This window comes from Lepidothrix coronata, unplaced genomic scaffold (assembly GCF_001604755.1).
Source record: "Lepidothrix coronata isolate B3197 unplaced genomic scaffold, Lepidothrix_coronata-1.0 Scaffold18, whole genome shotgun sequence".
Classification (NCBI taxonomy): domain Eukaryota; kingdom Metazoa; phylum Chordata; class Aves; order Passeriformes; family Pipridae; genus Lepidothrix; species Lepidothrix coronata.
The window spans coordinates 5443903-5463146 of record NW_016690198.1 but is presented as its reverse complement, the minus strand read 5'-3'; the positions used below and the strand labels follow the sequence as shown (position 1 = coordinate 5463146).

General features: G+C 35.1%; 1 protein-coding gene across 3 annotated transcripts in view; it reads right to left on the bottom strand.

Moving 5' to 3' along the window:
• The window catches only part of PRR16 (proline rich 16), a 144752-nt gene that overhangs the window by 14229 nt on the left and 111279 nt on the right, over window positions 1-19244 (bottom strand). The window contains exon 3 of one of the 3 annotated variants that reach the window (XM_017807212.1): window positions 199-236. The exons of the other annotated variants lie outside the window; for them this stretch is intronic. The gene's annotated coding sequence lies outside the window, so the exon portion shown is untranslated. The remainder of the gene's footprint in view (window positions 1-198; window positions 237-19244) is intronic. 3 annotated transcript variants of the gene reach the window in all.

Genomic DNA, 19244 nt, shown 5'->3' with positions numbered 1-19244 from the left:
TCTAAGAGCCTCTTAATGCCTAAAAGAGCCTCTAAGCATGAACAGTACACAAACTTTTAAGTGAATAAAACTGGAAAAGGTTGTTTTTATTTTGTAGCCACAAATCCTTGTATTTTATAGCCACAAATACCTCCTGGTATACTGAACTAGAGTAATAAACTGAATCATCTGTATCAATAATTAAAAGTACATACTTACTGCTTACAAAGAAATACTGAAGTTTCAAAATTCATTCCCTAGATAAAAAAAAAGGCATCAATGTGTAAGCATCATTCAAAGTAAAGATGTTTCATTTACTTTTGTAAACTGTTTTACCTGTGCCATAGTGATTTTCCAACCAGAAAACAGGAAAAAAGGAAACAGAAAAACAGGAAAAAACATAGGAAGCTCTTCCATATAAATATAAAATCACAAATCACAAATCACAACTGTAAGTCAGCAATCAGAAAGCTCAGTGATGATGTAACAAAATCTTCATGTACCATATCAAAACTGCAAAATATATAATGGACAAATGACAAGCTGACAGCTCAATTCTGAAAAGCCTTTTTCCACAACACCACCTTCCATTTTGAGTGAAGTCTTACCACTCCTCCCACCAACACAGAGTGTGTGCTGAACAGTAAATTGCTAGCTACATCCTTCTGCAATCTTCTATTAAAAATCTCAGGATAACTGTGAAAGTATTTTACTTTGAGAACCAAATTGTAGGCTATTTTAGGCATTGTCTAAACTTATTCCAGGAGAGAGCAGGTGAAAAAACACTTAGCTGCCTTTGTTGCTGCAATGAGTGTCAGGTAACTACACTTATCAAGAGAATATGGCTTTGCTTAAAGGACTGGGGAGAGAAGTTAAAGAGAAGATTTCACATCTTCTTTGTAGCCTGTGAGAAGTCAGCTTGTGATGTGGGACCTGTGAAGAAAGGACAGGAAGACAGAATTCTGTGAGGTTTTTGTTTGCTGTTTGTGACCGTTGAGAAAGTAGGAAAGCTGGCACAAAGAATGACCTGGTTGGTAATCCTGTTTGCAGAAACAGCAGCTCAGGATCTGGAGAAGACTTGATGGAGAACTGTGGGTAATGGGGAGACTTCAGATGAGATGCCCCAAAACAGGGAGAGCCCTTGGCAGCACGTATATACATAACTGCTGGACAAACTGCATTTGTGGAGGTTGCAAAAGAGAAGTTCACTCCATCCTTCAGGCATAGGATACAGTAGATGAAAAAAGGGTACTCTGTCCTCTTGCTTACTGCTTTTCCAAAATCCAACCCCCACCCCAGCACTCACTCCTTCCACTTTAGCAGTACTTTCCTCTACCAAACTCTCAAAGAAGCCATGAGCAGCTGAAGCCATATTGCTACAAAGAGAAACACAGAGCATGCTTCAGGCATAGGGAAGCTGTGAGTTCAAAACGCCTCAGGCAGAGGAAGCAAGTCAATTTGGATTTCTCTTATCTCTAGCAACAGAGGGCAAAAGAAAGGCAGTCTACAAACACCATCTCCTTCTCCAGCAATCTGTAAATCTAGCACATCTGTCCCATGCTTTATTTTTGAGTGAATGAAAAATAATTGGATTTGTGTCAGATAGAATATCTAAATACTGAAAGGAATGACAGATTTCAGGTTTTCATTTGGGCCATACAAATATACTGTCCATGTTTTACTCTCACTTGAGTGAAAATACACTGGGTTTCCTTCCAGAGTTGTGATTAAAAGAATGGATACAAATGGACCCTTTGGCTATGCTGGCTTCCATTACTTGAAACAATGCCACCTCAGATGGTGATAATAGAGGAAAAGTAAAACTATCACCTTTCTTTTTCTTTTTGATGACTTGGACTCTAAGACCAGTACTGTGTTAGCTACATTTCACATGTTTCTGATTTTAATAGAAATACAGCAGTAGAACTACAGATAGCAAGCTAACACGAACCTTCTATCTTACCTGTGGGCTGAAGTCAAACTATACACTTGTTAAAAAAGGGAATTATCTGGTATGCAAGGATTTCCTACAGTACAGATTAGAGATGAATAATTCTTTCCATGTATTATCCTCCTTCCTTTACCCCATGATAAGCTCCCATAAATAGGAAAGTTCAAAACCCACAACTGATTAAGTATTAGCTGAACATTCTGAAAAGGATGCAATTAAAATATGTTCTGTGTTTTAGAAGTTTTAATTGGTTTAATTGAAATACAAGTCTTTTGCTGTTCAGATAGTAATTCTTTAGTAAATCTAAATGTAGAAGCAATTACTAATATTTTTATTTTTATTGCAACTGTCTTTTTGCACTACAAAACTAAGTTGGATGATGGTATCTCAGATATTTTTTTTCCCTTAAAAAAATAGGCAACCAGAAAAAAGTAACATAAAATCTTTTGCGGGAGAATCAATATGCTCTTGATCTTGATTAAGACAGTGCCACAAAGTTCTGTCTCAGAAAATTACAAAATTAAAAAGATAAAACCCCTTTGTTTAAAAGAATTTTGAAATAAGGGCCTGTTAACCAAGATGGAGTTAGAAGAAAAATCATGATTAATAAAATCTGAATTTCTCATTTTATCTTCCAGTAATTACAAAAACTATGTTTAAAAGTCCCTAAGGTGTTATATTCTTAGTAAACTTAAAATCTAGCTTTTATTCAGAAATAACTTATTCATAAAAATATTATTACTTGCTAAAATACCTGGGTACTTAAAAAGAACTAATTAAAAAAATCAGCTGAAGTAATCACCACTTGATTTAATGCTCTTACAACAGATTTTTCTTTTGTTTCTGTCATACCTTATGAGTGATAAATTGATGGGTTTTAATGGAAGATACAGAAGTAAAATATGTACTAACTTAATCTTTCTTACTCTGAGTCAGTTCTGTTCCATGTTGGGTATTTCAGGTTGACTTGCACCTTTCAAACAAGCCCTGTAATACAGCAACAAGGCCGCTGCACCTCAGAGCTAGGGTGGATCATTTTAGTATAGTACGTGCTTTCACTCGGGAAAATGATCATCTGAAAAATTCATAGCATTACCAATGAGTAATGATTTGTCATTTTATTTCTTCTGGTATTTACTTAAATACTTCTGTCAAGGCATTAAGAGAAGTGGAATGTATTGTTGCCACATGATGCTTCCTAATTTGCTTTTTGAAAAATGCAAATGTTCTCTCCATTGAAATGTACATTGATACTCTTGAAACCTTGTCAACATGTTGATCCCTACTGCTAATGTTACATGACTATTTTGAGTGACTAGAAGACACTCCAAAATTTCTGACCTTCTCCTAGAGTGTAACACATCCAGGGACAAACGAGCCTATTCTTTTAATCTCTCTGGACTTTAATACTTCCATAAGCATTTATGATTCTAACATTTTAATATTCAGATTATGACTCAGTCTAAACCTAGGTACCTTTCTCTTCATTGACATATAATATATATGAACTTGTCACACATAAGGGAGGTGATAACTTCAGAATGAGCTGGTCCAGTTATGCAAACTGTAAATCTAAGTAATGCTAAAAATTTACTAAATTTCTCTTAACAAATGGAAATTTTCCTTTTCATTTTGACAGCTATCCAGGTTGCTAGCACTTGCAATAGCCACTTAACTGTGCCCTCGTCAATTTCTTAATCATACTAATTGTGCTTTCTGTATGGCTGCTCTGTCTTCTGCTCTTGCGCTGTTCAATGCCTGTTGACTGTTCCAACAAGTTCCAAATAGTAGAGCACGCTCCCTATCTATTACACATATGGACCTTCTTCCTACAGGTTTACTCACTAATGACTTACAAAATTAAAGCGTTCACCAGTTACATAGCAAATAATTCACCTCTATTTTCTCTTATAGCTTTCCTCTTTCTTATGGATTCTCGTGGATCTTTGGAAAGACCAATGAGAATCAAAATGAGCTTCCCTCTGCAGCTCCTGAAGAATTCTGCAGTCAATCCTTACCCTATGTGGGCTCAGCAGCTGATTTTCACTGAGAATCTTGTTTTATTTAAGCATGTAAGATCTATTACAGATAACTACAGTTTTCTATAGCAGGCACCTTACAGTACAAAGGATTTATGAGCAAATCTCATGGCTCAGTTCTATTTCGAAGCAATAATAGATTTGTGGAAGAAAATTAGTTAAATAGTTTGTTTTCCTCTTTTACAAAATACATGCCATGCTTCAATTTAAATAATGAAAACAAAAGAAGATATTGTTATGGCCAAGTAACATTCCTACAGAATATGGAATTTATATATATTTCACACTTACAATATTTGAAAATAGTTTTCCCATGTGTTTGTGTTTTGTTTTTTCCCCTGTTTCTTTTCTAAAATGCAAAGTTCTTTAGCAGTAACAACACAATTTGGCCTTGGTGTCAGGTGGTACAGCATTAATTACTACGGAAAATAAATAAAACAGTGAAACTCAAATCCTAATGCACAAGAGAATTATCCTTTAATTTTAAGATGGTTTTAGCAAGGAATTCTAGGTTGAACATAAAAACTAAGATGAGACGTTAATGTCTCTACATTATTAACTACTTTAAGGTGTATTTCAAACTCATAATGCCATCATATTTTGTACCCACTGCACAAATCAAATAGTGGGCCAGAACTTTCTAAATAATGTACTTAATAATTTATTTATAGAATATCTAAATGCAAATATCTGCGAAGGATTGAAAAAGGTGCTTTTATATCTAACTCAGGGTTTGTTTAAGAAATGCTTACACTACTTAAAATTTCAGTGTCTTAAACTTACCTTTTACAGCTTCAACTAACCTGCAGAGATTAATTGAAACACTTCACAGTACTTTCAAGAGGTATGTTTTCTTATTTATTTTAATTAAAACCTGCTGAATGCACAACTAACTATTTATATTGATGCATGTTAAAGATAACATGAAAATAATGTTTCACTTTTCAAAAAAATTAGTAAAATGATTATAATTGCTTAAGCCCTTACCTGGATTAAGTACCAAAAAAAGTACTAGACACCTTGAAACTTTCTGGTAAGTGTGCTTCTGTTTACACACTATGTTTTTTTACTTTACTGATGAGATTTCTGTAAAATATATATTTCAACAAGCTGAAGTGCCACCAACATGTTTAAAGATAAGAATTTGCAGATCACACAAGATTTGCACTATCAGAAGGAATATATGGGCATACTAACATGTCTGCATTCATCTTTAAACGTTATCATTTGTGACGATCTGTATACCAATAGCAAAAAAAAACCCCTACTTTTTTCATATTTTACCTTCAATCGTTTACATATTCATAATGAATTTTCTTAACAGATAATATTATTTATTTAGTAATTTACTTATTATGCAATTCTGATCATGGCCACAGGGTTGAAATTGGTTTGTACTTACCCCAAGCGCCTACATTTTGGCGGAACAATACACCACGACTCTGAAAGATGTTCTGGGCTACAAACCACACACTTCTCTGTCTGCATTAGACACATAGAGGACAGGTAACATGTCACTTGTAACTAGCTCTCATCTGAAAACAAATACCTTATTTTAAACCATTTTCTTAGTAATTAAAATTCTGTAAGTTTTTCCCCTCATGGCCTTATCCATAAGAACTTCGAAATGTAGACTACCTGAAGTTCATCTCTGCTTCAGAATTAATTCACTCCTGTTACCTGACTTGCTCTTAAATTCCTCATCATTAAAAGCTCAAACTACTGTTAATAGTTTTCTACCTGACCCAGCTGGTTCCTAAAGGAAAGCCTGTGTGTTATTCCCATCTCTACCAGTGATCCTTCAGTGAAAAAACTGCTAAGTCATTTATGTGCTAACAGCTATCCGCTCTTTTTCCAACAATGCCCCAAATCTCAGAAAGGCAAAAAATACATCCTACAACTTTTTCTGAAGGAAACTGCAAGATAAGCTTCTTGTTCAGCACTGAGAGGTTTCTGAGCCCCACAGAGCTGAATGCCACAGCCCTATAAATGTTGCACAATATTTTCACAGCAATTTCTAATACAAAGTATTTCCGGAAAAAATTGTCTGTTGAACTTGCCCACACATTGTCTGTGGAGAGAAATCTTGGATTTTAGGAGCATTCACCAGCAGGGATGAGCTGCAGAACTAGCCCCAGCAGCATCCATTTATCCAATCTGCTTGTGGTGGTACCATATAAACAGCACTGGGTGGACACCTTTGCCAGAACACCTTCTGGGAGCAGACTGGATTTGTAAAGATTTAGCTATGACATCAAATGATTGTAGTGATGCTCATCTGAGCACTGTCTTTCCCAAAACTCAGCATTCAGTTCCAATGAGCCAGGACAGGAAAGAGACACAATGAGGTGACCAGAATAGAACTACTATCATTAAGTCATATGCATGGTAGAAGAATTGTAGCATATAATATTACTATCAATATTATTATCAAGGTATAAATAGAATGCTGTCCACAGCAAAGTGAAAAGTTTAAATATTCAAAAGCAAGCCGCAAAGCTGTATGTGGTGGAGGCGAGAGAATTCGTAACTGTTGAGAAACTAAAATATATTGGAAGATGGGAAAAAAGGCTGCTTAGGTCAATCTGTATTTTGCTTTGCATCATAAATATTTAGGATAGAATTTAATCTGATTGTAGACATAAAAATGTAGGTGTAAACCAACCAAAACAATTTTCAAGGAACATAAAATTAACATCCAGATCAAGAATTCTCATTGCTGAATACTTCTAAAGAAAAACTTTTTACATATTCCAAACTAAAATTCCTAACACACAAGACAGTAATGAAAAGGAAATATCACATCATGACTTCAGTTTTGCTTTTATAGGTAAGTATAAGGCATCAGCCAATTGAAAGTGTAATCTCTGCAATGTATGTTCCATGCAAAACAATTTCAGCTGTACTACGCCAAATATTCAAGAAAAGCAATCACTTCTAGTAAAACTGAACAGCAAAGAACATTGCACTGTCAAAGTGAAGAACAGTAAAATGAAAAAGGAAACAATTAATTTCGGTTTTGTTCCTAGATATATCTGAAGTTTTCCAAAAGTTATTAGGATTTCAGGTAGTGGTACAAAACCACTTATTTACCATTGAAGGATTATTTGAAGTTCATCTAGTCCTATCTAACATGCCACAAATTAAAACTGATTACAGAGATGTCCAGAAGAAAACACAAGTACAAATCATAATTTATTATCTGGAAGTGTCTATTTTTAGTGGCTACTGAATACTGGAGGTGCCCTTACTTAATAAAAGCTGCAGCTTGCAACCTTACGTATTTTGGGTTTTGTAGATATGCAAAAGACGTTTGCAAGGCTGAACCACTTTGCCCTGCTGACATTCATGGTTTACTGGGGTTTCGAAACAAGCATTCTTGTGAATAATTTCTCTGTGAACATAGATTTTCATAGTAAAAACTGACCCAATCAGATCCACTTGAAGTGATTGCCCCTTTTTTTTTCCCTTTTGTAATGCATCCAGAGAAGGCACATAGAAGAGAGAGGGAAGGGAGAGAGGTGAGAGATGAAAGTAGCTTTTAAACGTTTAAATATCCTTCTAGTAGTGAGCAAAGCAGTGTTCATTTCCCTCCTGTGACTAGAGTTTAAATCTGGTCTTCTATTTGGAAGTGAATCATGAGTTCAAATTACAAATTATGCTGAATATGAGATTTTCTCCCATTGCTTTTGCTGAAACTATGCAACTTTTGCAGAAAATGATACACAAGCCAGTGAGCAAGAGACAGCATGACTGCAGACTCACTACAGGTGATGGGAGATGAAAAAAATATTATAAACAAAGAAACACATTTTATACCAAAATAGACTTGTTCCCTCCTGCTTTCTATGCTAATACTGCACTATCCAAAATTATTTTGCCAGCTACCTTAGGTCACTAAGCAGAGAAATTATAAGCAAAAATGCTTTCTCAGGACCTGAAATAGTATGCAGTTTTCAGGTGGATTTGCCAGCATCTTCCTTAAACAGAATATGCATTAAACACCAAAAGGTCTTTCAATTTTTAATGTTAGGTTTCAGTAGAGGCCTTGGAATAAGGTAACATTTGAAAAAAGGCAATTTGGTTCTGCTGGATCAAAATAAAAATTATTTTGAACAAGATTCCCCTTGGCCAGAATGTACCCCCAGGTTTCCTCTATATTCAACAGTTTTATGTAGATCCCTACAAGTCCACAATACTCAAAATATCATTTTTTTCTCTCTCTCTTTTTTTTTTTTTAATGTAGGTGTCTTTTTCTTTGAGTCTGCCAGTACAACAGTGCTTAATGTTCACCGTCTGTTCCAGAAGTTCCATTCACATGCCCAAACATCTTGCTCTGCAGTACCCTTTGTTCTTCTTTCAGGATGCATAATCTGTCCTCATTACCTGCTGCACCTGTAGTACCTACACAGTGCCCAAAATCTAAAACCAATTAAAGAAAAGACAGAGGACTTATCAGCAGTTATGCCAGCTGTAACACAGTCACTACAATTTACCCCATGAAAATAAATAGCAAAAACAGTAGTCTCATTATAGAGTCAAGCCCAAATCATCCATATCATTGACTCCACATTTTTTATTCTTCTTGACTGCTTCAAGTGGTAATTTCTTGAATATTTGCGAGACACAAGGAAGAGTAGTATTTCATGTAAATGCCTTTTTGTTATATAGCAACATAAGAAAGCAAGTACTATTTCCCAGAATCTACTGACAACTAATAAATAACTAGTTAGGTAACTAGTCAATATAACTACTATTATAGTTAATATAACTATTATAACTATTATATTAATAAGATAATTTATTATAATAATTATTATATATAACTAGATAGCTATCCAGCTAGATGAGAGCAACAGAAAATGCAAGATAATGTTTTCCTCAGGTGCTTCTCTGGATAAATTTTCCAAGTAACTTCTAAAAAGATAGTCTAGATTAGGGAAGAAATCTAGATTAGGTTTCATGTCAATCAAGTTACTGCAGTACAAGACTTGGGAAGCAATTGAGTGCTCATATTCCACATAATTTCCACCTATTTGCATTCATCTCTACATGTAAAGTGCCTGAGCTGCTGTCTATAGTCATTTAATCACTACCATTCCTAACCTTTCATCTAGCCTGAACATTTTATGAGCTAACTATGGGATTATTTTATGCAGTTGTGATTTTCTCTCTCTGCAAGGTAAATGAGAGTGCAAAGTAAATGAATACCTCCACGAAAAATTATTCTACAATATCTGCTGTTGTTTCAGTAATTGCAACAATTTTCATCTGTCAAAAGAACACACTAAATCACTGGGTTGCTTTATCGCCTATGATATTCAAGACAACAATGCCTGATGATGCTACCGGAATATAAGGGCAATATTTGTGAAGTAACTCTAAGTGTGAAACACTTTTGAAAAATGGTGAGTTGCTGTTGGAAAAAATGGACTCAGAGGTGTAACGTGCAACTTTATATGTTCCACATGTTTCCAAATTAGGCAAAGCTCAGGTTTGGGTTTTTAATCTTCTTTGTTGTTTTTTTTAATGAACACAATATCTTTCTCAGATCTTTTATACTGACATGACAAAGCTACATTTGAAGAAGGAAATGTATCTTTTAGGCAAAAAATAACCCAGAACAAAGCATTTTTTTTTTATCAAGTTATTTTCTACATGGTACTTGTCTCTCAAAGATCACCACACCCAGTCACTAACTCAGCATACTACTAAACGAATTCAATAGGTCAGAGCATCTACAGACAGTACACTGGCAATATCAATCAATATTGGAGCAACAGAAAGCATAGTCTTGTGTGTTAAGGAATGGAAAGACAGGCATGATTGTGCTCGAAGACATTACTATGTGAAAACTCTGGGAAGGAAGGGAAAGTTAAACCGTAATACCATTGACAGTGTCATTAACTAAAACCAATGAAAATTCTGATGGTTGTATTCTCTGTTGCAGATATAAACAACAGCGACATATGGTACAAATGATACAGCAACATAGTGTTTTCATTTCAGTTCAGAAAGCGACACAATTAAGAATGTCTGTGGTGGTGGAAAGACTGAATCAACTGTGGAAAGCATTCAGTGAACAGCCTGAAGGGACAGACTCATATACTTAGAGCAGATATCCTTAGAACAGGAAAAAGAACGGTGCTAAACATGACTTCAGACAATACTCATTGTTAACACAGAAAGACTGAAACACAGTTTGCAAATTTATGAGCAAAATTAAGACTCACAGAAACATACATTTCATGTTCTTGCCAATTTTCAACTAATTCAAGAAAATTAAGACCAATCCATCCAGAACCACGGCACACATGAGAGAATTCTAATATAGCTTTCTCTAGCTTGCTAAATCTGAAATAGCTCACGGCATACACATGCATTAATACCTACCTTTCACAGTACATTAATTTCTGAGCAAAACCAGGTTTAACACATGGTTTATAAAATATATATTAACAATCCCAAACATATCTTCTGGACTGAATTTCACAATTAAACTAAACATTATTAGTATCTGTCCATTAATGAAGTGCCACGCAGCAACTTTCTAAGATGATTTTTATTAGATAATTTGAGTTACCTCCAACCACTCATTGAGATAACAAGTCAGAGTAAACCTGAAACTGAAAGGAATAGGTGGAGTACAATCCATGTCAAAGCAGTCTTTAGAGTTAGACCACTTTGCTTTGAGTCTTGTCCCAAAGAAATCTGAATGTTTCCAGGGATGGACACATCATCACACTCTGAGCATGTGTCTTCAGCGCTTACCTTCTTTCAACATAAGAAATATTCATAAATAGCTCTGTTTTCTCATGTTAGAATGCATAACTGTTAAAATATTCTCAAATTCTACAAGTGTTCAAGGTCAGGTTAAATGGGCCTTTGAGAATGGGGCTTCTAATGGAAGGTGTCACTGCCAGTGGCAGGAAGTTTGTAACTAGATGATCTTTAGGGTTCCTTCTAATTCAAACCATTCTATGAATCTATGATATTTGGATATCTTTAAGTCAGTAATTATAAAATAATAGAATTAATTTTAAAGGAACCTGAAATTAAGACTTCATAAATCCACTGTCTTCTGAAAGGGGATTTTGAACATAGCATGACAGGGAATACACATTTACCATTTGTGGTCTTTTGAAGGCCTCCACAGTACATAAGCCTCAGTCAACAAAGCGATTTTCAGAGTTGTATATCATTATTCTTCACAACGGAACTCTTCATTTATTGCTATGAAAAAATGCTAAAGGCTCTTATGACATGCTGATTTTCCTCCACTCTCAAGAAAAATTGAGTATGATGGTACGGTTCCTTCAATAGCTGTATTAAAAAGTTTGTCTGACTCTTGCTTGAATTTATATTGTATCTGTAAATACTCATAGCTAAATGAGACAAGATTTTAGCCTTTCCTTTTAGTAATGCCTGGTTTCCACTCAGCCTCCATGTTTCCCTACCCATAGCTCATTACCCTATTTTAATGTTCTTTCCCCTTTACTTCAATTCTCTCCTTCCTCGATTATGAATTTCAACATATTTCTTGCTCATGACAAAAACCAAACAAACAACAAAAGAAAAAACTCAAGCAGAAGCAATCTTTACAAGCACGAACACCTAACATGTTCTTTACAATTTTATTTTATAGAAAATTAAATTCTTTTCATTAGAAATAGATCTCTGCAGAATTCACTTGAGAGTACATGAAAAACTTTTTTATAGCAACATTCCTTTAGAGATGTTAGGAAATCATAAAAAGAAAATTATAATTACTCTGTGAAATCTAAAATTATTTCTGGGTCTTTTAAAAACGGGCATTTGGAACAGAAAGAATTCTATATACTGTAGCAAATCCAACTTCAGGCTCTGCAAAACAAAGGTAACAAGTGGTGCTACACCCCTGAAATGCATACAGTTCTGTAATTCTGAACATAACTTCCAGTTTTGCTATGTGCATTAGTAAACAGACCTGTACTCTGAGATTAGACAAATTCAGTGGATCTTTCAAAACATGTCTGTATCACTAAAATTTTTCAGCTATATATGAATTTTATATATAAAATGGAAATATCTAAGAAATATCTACCAATTTGTATTATGAAGCAAGAGCTGTTTCTTTTTATATGACAGAAAAATATATTTAAAAACCAAAAACAAACAAAGCCCTCTAACAAAATAAGTATAATAATTACCATAATAAAATATACACAGAGACTATGGATACGAATTCCACTGATGAAAGTGATTTTTTTCTATTTAAAATAGTACAAGTCTTGTTAATTTACAAATCTGCATGGGGTTTAGATGAGCACTACATTACTCACAAACCTGGAGAATTGCATATCTGACAAAAATCAGTATGGTCCAGAACAGGATATGTGAATAACTGCAAATCTAGTTCAGAAGGAAGCCTATTTTTATAAAGAAGTAGAATAAAATTTATGGATTTATAAAAAATTACTTAACCTTCCCAGGTGGGCTGGAATGAACATGACATTTTATTCATTTATCCTTGGGATTAATCCTAGAAACTTCTATAGCGTAACTCTGTCTACCTGATAACCACACATCTGTGTGTACTCTTGAAAAGTGACACCTGAAGATCTGGCTTAATTCTGGAGAAGAATCTGTTACAGCCTTTACAGTGCATATTTGGTCAGGAAAGGGCAGCAAGGCATTTAGGCAACTGCTGTCAGAGGCCAGACCATAGGAGGAGCTCTCGACCACTTCCCAACCATTTTGCAGCATAGGAACTATGCTGCAGGCTTGTAGAGTTTTCTTTGAAGTGGAAAATCTGATTTGCTCTGCCAGCCCTTTTAGGAAGTCTCTCTCTTTAAAAAGACAAATAGTTGAAATTTTATTATGCAGATTTCAAATGTGTTGTCTCAAGTATTTTGAAATATGTTGTCACTTGAATGTAGCTAGTTTCAATAAATACTTACTACCTAAGTCTTTTAGAACCTTACCACCCCACTCCTCTACTACACAATTAGATCCACTTTTCACAATTATTAATTAAGCTTTCCACATAGAGCCTACAATATCAACGTCCCCATTTTCAAAAGGTAGCCAAATATAATAACAGTTCTTAAGAAGCAATGTTTTTATAAATGTGCATAAGAACTAAGATTTCTGTCACAAATAGAGTAAAAAAACCCTTTTCTTCCTCTGGTGAATTTACCTTTTTAAAGAAATTAACATTTTGATTTTCTAATAAAGAAGCAGGTTTCTTTTTTTAGTTTTTATTGGTGTACACCTAATAATGTCATTCATCTTCACCTTAACTTTATAAATGCAATTTTGTATTATTTTGCCCAACTGAATGTGAAATTTTGCTTAACAGCAACATTTCAAACAAAATTCATTGTTTCTCTAGAGATGGCAGTTTTATGTTGAGCCCTTAAAATTTCAGAAAAAGCAGGTATTAAAAATATCCTTAAAAGCAATTCCCTTTTAAACCATTCTAGGTGAATAACTGATGTGAGGTACCTGATGTAGAGGGAAACTGTAGTAATTAATCTTCAAGAGCTCAAATAAACTTTTTCATTGTAGTGCAAGATGGTTAAGGAACATTTAAATTGTGGGAAATATAATCAACCCTGATCTACAGCCATGGAGTATTTAACACAGAAAGGCCAACTTTCACAGGCTGAAACTTACTGCAGACACTACAGGGTTTTCACATTGAAAGAGGGTCATTAACCTCTATTTTCAAAGTGCAGTGTGTGATTACAGAACAGAGAGACAGCTGTGTGTGGTTTTAAACCCTGAGCAACATTTACAGCAGAGCAGTGAATATGAAATATTATTGTGTAACAGATTAGCACATGGGTTTCAAGGTGCAAATACTATAAAATTAAATTATATTTTTACATGATTAGTGGTGGGCCAACTGCAATTCCACTTTTTTGGACACTTAAGTGAAGCATGCAATACTTTGGTAAAAACACGTGCAGCTATAGATTCATTTATCAGCCTCCAACTTGGCCCTCTCCTTTTATGCATTGCTACATAAAAAATTCTAGTAAAAAGCTCAAAACAAAACAACTCCCCTTCAATTAACTGAATTAAAAGCAACAAAGACAACAACAACAACAAAAAAACAAAACACAACCCAAAGAACAATATTGTGTTTGTAATATTTTCAACTGTTTTGTCATCAGGTTTCAACTATATCTAAAATATAGAAGTCATCACTCCTCATGAGTATTTGCACTATGCAACCATAAATCTAAAGTACAAAAGGAGATATTAATATTTCATGTTCCTTTCTTTCAAGAGGTAATTTTGGGGAAAAGAAAACGATGAATGGATACTCAAGATTAAATTTCGAGAATAAAAGTTTCTCTTTCTGGAAAACCAGAATGCTACTTTTATTATCTTTGAACCAAAGAATTGTAACAGGACATGCCTATATTAAATGAAATTTGATATATAGAGTCAAAATCTATAATAAATAATTTTATTATATTATATATAATTTAAAAAATGCTCTGACTTTTTAGAAGTCCTGATTTCAGAGATAAAATTAATGGATATACATTTTAGAGCAATTAAACTATAAAGGAATGGAATAACAAGGGAAAATGAACAAAGATTTTGGGGCCTTCAGAAGTTTTATAGGTGAGAAGGACCAGGTGAGGACCACCTCTCCAAGGTGAGTGGGAACTGTTTCCTTCAGTATCACCAGAAGAGGATAGGACAGAGTTGATGAACACACTGTTCATTGGGCATTTTTAGCTTTATTTCATCTGAAAGGGGGAAAAGCAGCAGAATTTTACTTCCAGCATACTGATAGATTTGAAAAATTGAAATCATACATCCTTTTTCACTGAATGTTTTAATGACCAAAAATGCCATTTTCCTTGTCTAATGAAAATCAGAAATATCAGTTCAGCTAAGTTACATTTATGGTTACCTGGTATGTGTGGTTCAGCAGTTAATATCAGTCCTGCAAGTGATTTCAAACAGTTCAGGTCTGAATACCTAAGCTGGCAAGAAGCTCTTGTTAAGTTCATACAATTTTCTCCTTCTACTAAAGAGTTATTTGAACTACCATGGAATTTTTCAGGTTTTAATTTACCAGGGGTTTTCACTCCTAACTTATACACAGACAGATCTGTCACTGTCACTATGTATGAACCTCAGAATCCATATGACACTATATAACTCGTCATGGCCACTGCAAAGAATCCTTGAATTGATACCTCAAGCTGAAGCTTCTGTCTCTACAGTAGATATCTGACTTTTTTTGAGTGCTCATCTTTGTGCTAGATTATTACAACGTGGTTTAAATGGTAAAAGATTTGGATATAGCAATTGTATCCAAATTGTTTTAAGTCTAATCAGAAATATTATCTGGAATGAAACATTTCACACGTTCTCACCATAGGCAGTTGGGTACACAGCCTCAAATATATCTGGTGCCCATCTGATGTCTCTTAGTAAGTATCAATATTAGATATATTATTTATTTTAGCGATTGGTAAATACTCCTTAGAAGTAATCCTGTAGCAAGTCTCAAAGCACTGGAGGCTTGCTTTGTCTCAGTATACTATGTAAGCAGTCAGTTTCTCTCAAATTCCATGAGCACAGTCTTTTTCAAGCTGGATTTACAAAAAGTGGCTATGAAATTATTTCCATAACCTTAATAACCTGGCACATGCTGGATGTGGCATGTAAGTGCTGTGAAGTGGGCCCCTGTGAGCTTCAACACCACCAAGGTCATTCTGCATTGTGCTGGGGTAACCTCCAGTATCAATATAATCTGGGGGATGAACAAATCGAGAGCATCCCTGCCAAGCAGGACTTGGAAATGCTGGGGGATGAGAGGCTGGACACGAACTGGCAATGTGTGCTTGCAGCCCAGGAATGCAACTTTGTCCTGGGCTGCATCAAAGGCAGTGTGGTCAGCAGGCCAAGGGATGTGATTCTGCCCTCTACTTTGCTTTTGTGAGACCCCACTTGGAGTGCTATGTCCAGCTCCGGGGTCCCCAGCATAGGAAGGACATCATCCTGTTGGAGCAAATCCAGAGAAAGGCCACAAAAGTGGTTAGAGGGCTGGAGCACATCTCCCATGAAGAAAGGCTGAGAGAATAGAATGTTCTCATATTGTTCAGCTGGGACAAAAGGCTCAAGGGAGACTTTATTGCAGCATTCAGACTAGATATAAGGAACAGGTTTTTCTAAGAGCTTATAGATTCCCTATCCCTGGAAACAACCAGGGTCAGTTTGGACGGGACTTTGAACAACCAGATGTAGCTGAATGCTCCCCTGTTCATTGCAGGGGGTTGGAATAGATGATCTCTAAAGGTCCCTTCCAGCCCAAACCATTCTATTATTTGATAATTTGACTCATAAACACAGACAGATTTTAAGAGGCAGATTAAACATGTTTCAATATTGCCATTTTATAGCTTACTGTGGCAGTGAGTAAAACCAAGTATTAGGGACATTAGACATCTCCTGCATAGATCTTTTTTAGTTGAAACTGCTAGTAAGAGATGTCAATCTCTTTCTCTCTCCCCCCTCTTCTTGTCCCTTTGTGATTTCCATCAACTGCCTTGGCCAGTATCTACTTCATAAATGCATGATTCTAAAAATTCTTTCTGACAGCTGTTTCTAATTTATCTTTGTCCATGCCCTTTTCAAGCTGCATATGCTTTCATTATTACAGTGGGTCCAATTCACCCTGATGCAATATCTAGGTACTAGCTCTAGTGATGTTTTTGGTCTTGCCTATTCAGAGGGTTAATTTTTGCCTAAGCTATTTAAAATGATATTTCAATGCAATTCCCTTTTAACTGTCATGTTCTATAAGATGCATCTGTACTTCTATAATTTCCATTTACTCCCAGGACCAATTCTATGGCTTTTATGAAATGTTACCGATTTCATGCTGCACTTCTTTTATTTGAAATCCCAGAAATGCTCTTAGGCTTCCTGTGGTTATGTTAGTCATAAGAGTTCAAAAGAAAAACTTCCTGTTCAGCCAAAGAACTTCCAGGCATTATGAGAATTTAAAAAAAAAAAAAAAAAAAGAAAAAAAAAAAGAAAAAAAAAGAATATGAAAAAACACAAAGATGTGGAACAAAAGCAAATGTTCCTTGTCCATTCCTTGCATATTCAATAGAAAAGTAACAAATGTTATATGTTTTATCATTTTGTGTCATGTGGCTTTCAGGAAAAAAATTTTGTGAAGACACCACTTAGAGATTACCTATAAAACTACTAAACTGGGATATCAGACAGTGGTGATGCAGTTCAGAATACTTTCTAGGTGGGCTTGATATTCTTGTATTCTTCTTTCATCCTTTTTTCTTCACCTCTACTTCACCCGCTGCTTTCCACTTCAGTGTGGTCCTTCCTTTCATTGCCTATTCATCCTCTCCAAAGCTCTCCGCTTTTCAGCCCTGCAATTTAATGGCATAACTTTGACAATGTTTCTTCCACACTGTTCCTGTGCTGTAAATTAAGGTTTGGACCTTTGGAGGGGGTAATAGGTAATAACTTCCTGTTGCTCTCTGCCATACTTGCTGCAATCAGTAGCCTCCCAACAAACATAATCCTCAGCAACACCCCAGGGCCCAGCATCTGATGCTTACTAACCTTTGACAGATATTAAAGAGACTGAAACCATTACTGCCCAATAAACTTTTATGTCTTAAAAAAGGCAAGAATTAACAGCACAAGCTTGCAGTTGCTTACTATAACACTGCTATGTACAGACATGCACCCACAGAAATGCTTACAAATGTTTTTAAATTTTTCGTGTTTGAAAGAGTAGCAAGCTCCTCCACTCAAGTTGGAGCTCTGTCTTTTTAAAATAAATTATTAAAGTATCATTCTAAAATTATATGCCCAGAAAGAAGTCTCATATTTTGAAAGTTTGACCAAAGGAGCATTTTTTTTCTAGTTTTTCAAATTTTCTGTTAGCTACATTTAAATATGTTCTTGCATATAAACATGGGCATGCCATAATAGCTGGGGGAAAGAAAATATTTTTAAAATTTTAACACTATCCCAAAATACTTGCTACTGAACACGCTGAAAAAGCTTCTAATGCAAAATGAATGCGGCACCTGCACAGTTTGGACAGCCAAAAAACTCTGACAGTAAGCAAAAATGATGAAAATGAGTATGCAAAATTTCTTGGGTTTTGATATATCAAGTCACTTTAAGTTCTTGGGTTTAGGAAGGAATTAATAAAAAATTAGAAATGACCAAAAAGTTCTCCAAAGAAAAGAGGCAAAACAAACTTTTCTCTGTTGTACATCACATGAAACATATGGTAAGTGATAAACAAGTTACAACAACAAATTGTATCCATAGCAAGAAACTAGGGACCCAAGTGAATCAGTAAATCCCATGAGTTACTCTGAGTTACAGTTACTCTGTTCACCCAATAGCTGCATTTCTCTCCTTCGCAGTTCCTCCTTGAGAAATAAGGCAGGGAAAATGTCTTCTAATCACCCTTTCCCTTCACTTTTCTTCATCATCCCTTTGCACATCACAGCTGCCAGCCTTTAGGTGGGTCCAATTTGCCCAGGAATTAGTTGTCCAGGGCTCATGCTGTAATTTACTGTCAGCCTTCAGAAAAACAGAGCTGTGAGGAAGATTGAGTCTACAGTGCTTAGCTACATCAACAATATAACTCTGTTTATAAACCTAATTTGTACTGTAGTATCTGCTCTATTAAATACCAACTACCTTTGATTGTAACCAAAAATCATGTGGTTTTTTGCTTATATTCAGTGCAATTTGTGAGGTTTCCCTGCAGAGGTACAATACTCCAAGCTACTTGCTTAACTCATGTATCACCTGGTGATGGTCAGTGAGCTCTATGTTGAAAAAATTTAAAGTAAATTTGACCTCAGATCCTTTTTATTTAGAGAGGGAAGAGGCAGCTCTAGTTTTGAAAAGCCTTTGTCATTGCACCACAAATAGGAGATTATACAGCTTATAATTTCATAACCAAGCCATACATATACTGAAAGTTTTCTGATAAACAGTTTCCTGCACTGTTTTCCTTCTATTTAGCCCTTTTAACATAAAATAAAATAAATTGAAAAGCATAATATGTGAAATTGAAACTTCAAGAAAATTCTTCTTTGATTTTGTTCATGTAATGAACATGTAATTCTTCCTCTGAAGATCAGAAAATGGCTGTCAGTATTAAGATTTGATTTTATTGATTTCTCCCTCATTCCTGATGGAAGCATACAGGATTTACAAAAAATTAGAACTGCTCTAACAAAAAATATTGTGTGGAACCCAGA